This window comes from Arachis hypogaea, chromosome 19 (genome assembly GCF_003086295.3).
Source record: "Arachis hypogaea cultivar Tifrunner chromosome 19, arahy.Tifrunner.gnm2.J5K5, whole genome shotgun sequence".
Classification (NCBI taxonomy): Eukaryota; Viridiplantae; Streptophyta; class Magnoliopsida; order Fabales; family Fabaceae; genus Arachis; species Arachis hypogaea.
Genome location: NC_092054.1, coordinates 145,446,998 through 145,452,415, shown reverse-complemented (window position 1 = coordinate 145,452,415; position 5,418 = coordinate 145,446,998). Strand labels below are relative to the sequence as shown.

The 5,418-nt window shown below is 38.0% G+C and overlaps 1 long non-coding RNA gene across 1 annotated transcript; it reads right to left on the bottom strand.

The window, feature by feature from the left end:
• Positions 1-1,719: 1,719 nt before the first annotated feature.
• LOC112776921 (uncharacterized) lies at positions 1,720-4,720 on the bottom strand. The gene is made up of 3 exons (XR_011877799.1): positions 3,809-4,720; positions 3,589-3,712; positions 1,720-3,497 (listed from the first exon to the last, which is right to left on the bottom strand). It is a non-coding gene; the product is annotated as an uncharacterized lncRNA (long non-coding RNA).
• Positions 4,721-5,418: the final 698 nt, after the last annotated feature.

The window sequence follows — 5,418 nt, the reverse complement described above, 5'->3', positions numbered from 1 at the left end:
GAAGTCCTAACTGTTTTAATGGAAAAAAGCTCTTAAGGAAAAAGTAATAACTGGAATCAAATTTGCCCCCTCAGCCCCAACCCTGACATATTTACTATTTGCTGATGATTGTATTATCCAATGTTCTGAAAATCGAATCAGTCGGCTGGTTCAACCAGATTAACTGAAAACCGGTCATTTAACCGGTTCGATTGATGTAAAATCGTTTGACAAAAAAACAGTAAAAAAATCGGTCAAACCGGCGGTTAACTGATGAATCGATAGAATCTGTCAGTTTTTTGACGGTTTCCAAAGGTTAAATAAAAAAAACCAGTATAAAATCTACCCAGCTACCCCCTCTCTCTCAGAAGAAATCCCTAAGGCTGCGTTTGTTTCTGAGAACAGGACAAGACAAGACACTAAGAACAGGCAGGACAAGACACTGATGGACAGAGACACAAAATTTTGTGTTCTTGTATTCTGTTTGGTGATAAACTAGAACAAATTATGAAAATTCAATTTATTCTCTTTTTTTTCATTCAAAAAATTTGAGATGAAAAATATAATAATAAAAAATATAATTATGAAAAATTAACAAGAATAATGAAAGAAAAAATAAAAAATAAGTTGTGTCCCTTGTTAGTGTCTCCGTGTCCTTCCTGTCAAGATGGACACAAAATACACTAATTCAGTGTCTCTGGACACATTGTCTCTGTCCATGTCTCTTCTGTCAAACACAATTTTGTGTCTACGTGTCCCTGTCTCAGTGTCCTGTCTCTGTAAATAAACACAACCTAATACCCCTCTCTCCCCCTCTGAGTTCCAGCACCGCCACCACCAACAGTAGCGTCACCTTCTCAACTTCTCTGTCCTCGTCGTGTCGTCAAGCCCGTCTCTGTCCTCGTCGTCGTTGGCCGCCCCTCTTCTCCTCCTGGATCCCTTCTCCTCGCATCGCCAGGTCTGCTCGGAGCTGTTGTTGGCGTCGCTGTCTCTGTCCTCGTCATGTCGTCAAGCCACTTCAACCCTTGTCGTCGTCGGCCTCCATGAACTCGTCTTTGTCCTCGTCGTCTTTGCCCGTCTTTGTCTTCGATCACTTTCTTTGTCGAGCTCACAGCGAAGTTCAAACGTTACTTTCTGCCGCCGTGGACTCTTCGCCGTCTCACTCTGCCGCCGTAAAAAATTACAGAGATTGATTATGTTGCTCTCCCTCTTTCTTGAGTTCTTCGGTAGTTCAATTTATTTTTTTATTTTGTTAATTATCATGATTATGATTTTCTATTTTTTATCTTTTGGATTTTGATGGTTGGATAGATTAAATTCTGATTATTGTAATTGTAAAAAAAAACATTCAATTGGATTAACTATTTAACTCTGTTGATTAACTGAAGAAAATATGGTTGCTGCTGCTTTTGTTATTCTTTTGTTTTATTACTTCCGGAGTATTTTTGTTAATGGTTGCTGGTACTTTTGTTAAATTTTTTAGAATAATTTTGTTGATTTTAAAAAATTAAATTATACATTGATGCCAATAACTACAGCAAACTTTTTTTTGAGATAATGTACTTCATAAGAATTTCTAAAGAATTTGAAGGTATATTTTTTATGGCTAAAGTTTTAATTTGTTATATGCAATTTATATTGTAAGTGATTCCTGTGTTTATCTAGTTGAAAATTTATTAAATTTTAATATTGAAAATTATATATTAATTTTTTATAATTTTATTTTATATTTAACAAAATCGGTTGAATCCCAGTTAGACCACGGTTAGATCATTAAACTGTTGAACCGATCATTTTATCGGTTCAATTTTCGCAACCTTGGTATTATCTTTTCAGGTGCAAAAGATGAGATCTACCAAATCATCCAAATTCTGAATAGATACACTTCAGCCTCAGGACAAGAGATCAATCTAGAGAAATCCAGGATCACTTTCGGTAGCCAAGTCACCATACAGACTAGAGTCAAAATAGAGCAAATCCTGAATATCCCAGCATGGGACAACCCGAGAAAGTATTTGGGCTTACAAGCACAATGGAAAAGAATAAAGCAGAAATCTCGAGAATGGATTATGGAAAGGATAGAAGGATGGAAGGAAAGCTAACTAACTTAAACGGGGAAAGAGATTCTCATCAAAGCAATCATCCAAGCCATCCCTGCTTATATCATGAGTATTCTAAAATTTTCAAAAAAAAATTTGCAACAAACCTTGTGCAAAAGTGGCTAAATTCTGATGAAAAAGTCAAGGGAAAGAAAGGGGAATACATTGGAAATCTTGGAATAAATTATGCACAAGCAAGAAGGATGGATGCTTGGGATTCAAGAAATTTCAACACCAGAACACGACTCAGCTGGCAAAACAATCATGGAGAATCATTAAAAATCCAGAAGCTATATGGGCCCAAACACCCAAGGCCATCTACTTTCCCAATTGTGATTTTTTAAGGCTAAAAAATAAAGGAAAGGATTCTGGATTTGGAACAGCATCCTACAGGAGAGGGAGATTCTCAAAAAGTATGCGAAATGGAACATAGGACAAGGTGATAAAATAAAAGTTTGGGGAGACAATTGGATTCATGGTTTAACTTATGCCCTGAATAGGGAGAATTACCAAGATCTAAGAGTAAGAAAGCTCCTGACTGCTTCAAGAGATTGGCACATAACCAAGATCCAAAGCTTGTTTTTGACCTACATAGCGGAGAAAATATTGCAAATTTCAGTTAGCAGGATTGCTAGCCAAGACAAGTTGGTATGGCAGTTCAAACAAGATGTGGAATACACAGTGAAGACTGGTTATCATATAGCAAAGAAAGAAGTGGATATGGCATCAAGCAGCAGGCCATCAGAAAGCACTAGATTAGAAGACCTTTGGAAAGGGAGAGTCCCGCAAAAAATGAAGGTATTCCTCTGGAGAGCAGCACACAATATTCTTCTGGTAAAAATAAATTTAATGAAAAAAATTAACTAATTGCAATATTGCAATATTTATCCTATTTGTATGCAGGAAGAAGAAACTGAGAAACATGCACTCTTGCTTTGTGACTGGGCTAGAGCAGTATGGTTTGGCACACAAACCCAATGCACACCTATTAAGAAAAACATTCTTTCCCTGGCTATGTCGTCTAGAAGAATTCAATAAACTAAAAGCAGGAGGCACAACAGACATGGAAGAGAGAACTTGACCAGGATTGGCATCACGACTTAGACAATTTGGAAACTGAGAAATAACAAAATATTCCAAAAAATAAATCCTAATCCAATAGTTGTTCTTACACAAGCCAAGATCCTAGAACAAGATATCCATAAGTCCTTAAACCCTCAAAACAGTAAGGAAGCAAGGTAAAAAGGCAAAAGAATTTTACTAGTGAGATGGAGACCACCTCTTCAAGGCTGGCTCAAAATCAATGTTGGTGCAGCATTTTCCACCGTTACAAAAAAAGGGGCTACAGCAACGGTCATCAGAGACAGTAATGAGATAGTTAGAGGTGGAAAAGCTTTAACCTTTCAAGCAATCTCTAGCCTAGCAGCAGAAGCATGGGCAATTAGAGAAGTAATTATTTTGGCAGCCAATCTAAACATGGAAAAGGTAACTATAAAGTCAGATTGCTTACAAATGGTGGAAGCTCTCAAATCAAACAAAACTTTGTGCGATATAGATCCTATATTCCAAGACATTAAGGTTGTGCAACTTGGACCCCCCGAGAAGGAAATCAACCGGCTCACCTTCTAGCATACCTAAAATTGCAGGAACAACTCAACAACAATTGGGCAACTTTGCCATCAAATCAAATAGCAAACATTGTAAGGATTGACAAATTGGGATCATATCACCTTCGGAACCAAGGAAAAGCCTAGGTCACCTCCCTTTTAGAGCCTAACCCAGCATCTGCTCCCCTACAATTGGAGTAAGAGAGCTCCGCTGTCCCGTCCGTCGCCAGTGAGCAAAACCAATGAGAGGCAGTCCCAGAGACGTTGCTTCTAACCATCTCCCTCAAGCCACCGATTAACAGCAGTGGCCGTGTCCATCTCACCCTACCCTCAAGTCGCAACTTCTCTATTTGTCGATCCTCATGCCCCAGTGCTACCCCGTCTTCCTCGAGGCGAGGCCTGACCGACGCACTGCGCAGATAGAGTCGAAATAAGTGGTAGCGTTCAGCGACAACTCCCAACCGTTTTAAAGTGACGTTCTGAGTGCATGCAACCTCCTTCAATAATGGAAGATCCATTCAAAGTAGTGAACTTCAAGTTTCATGAGTAACCGAGGATTTTGAAGAAACAAGGATTAGCTAGATTAGGGAGGGAGTAGAGAAAGGGGGAAGTGTTTGAATCTTGGATCTCTCTGGGTCGGGTCAGGTCTGTCCAGCCCTACCTACGTCTAAAAAAAGTTGAACTTTCTCATGGCTAAGGCAATGTGTGAGTGGCAAACCTGTTTGCCTCATAACAAGCCACACCCAAAATTGAATTTCAGCATAGTTAGGTTTAGTGTGTGTGAGTGGAGATGTATGTCAAAATAAAGTTGAATGTGCTTGATGACCAAAAAAGAAAAGTTGAATTTGCTCGTGCATTCGGATTGAATGAGACATTTTAATCTCTAACTCATGAAAGTTATAGCTGAAGTAACCCTTTTCTCTACCTATTATGCAATTCTCTTTTGTCGTTGTTTGATCATTTTTTTCTCCTCGTCTAGAGGAGAAAATGTATATGAATGTCATACTTCAAACTCTCTCTAAAATGCTTAGAAGAACAAAGAACAGGACATATAGCTATTAAGGATATCAAGAATGTTATAATATTGATTGAAATTGGCTACTCTTAAAGAAAATGTACAAATAGTTCCTCTACAATCACGAGTCCCTATTCCAAGTTGCACCACACCAAACATAGAGAACAACACAGAAGAAAAAATAGTAACGATAATCGGGCAATGAAGAAACGAAAAATAAAGCAAAACAGAACACGAACTTGGCTTGCTGAATTTCCTTTTATAAAGAACGTGCACTTGTGATCTTTTGATATTTGAATTAGGTTTCGATGTGCAAGTCCAAAAAGAACACCAACATCGTACAACCAATGCAAAAATTCAAAAATAAAAGCAGAACCCAACCTCGCCGATCAACCTCTACTTCTTCTTCATCAGCACCACCAACCCTAAACACCAACTACCCTTCATCCTCCTCTGAAGTCACCATCACTGAATCAAGAAGTTACGTTTTCAACAACAAAGATAACAACGATTGGTCTAACATTAAAAACTAGGTCATACGGGTCCTATTAAACACAGTAACATATAATTGTCACAGTTACTTGAATTTCATTAATTGTATATTGTTCAAATTTGATCATTTGTTAGCTCACTGCAAGTTAGTTATTTTACCCTCTATATATGGTAGCTAGATTTTGTTACATTTTAACCATAATTAGTTAGCTAGATTAACTATAGT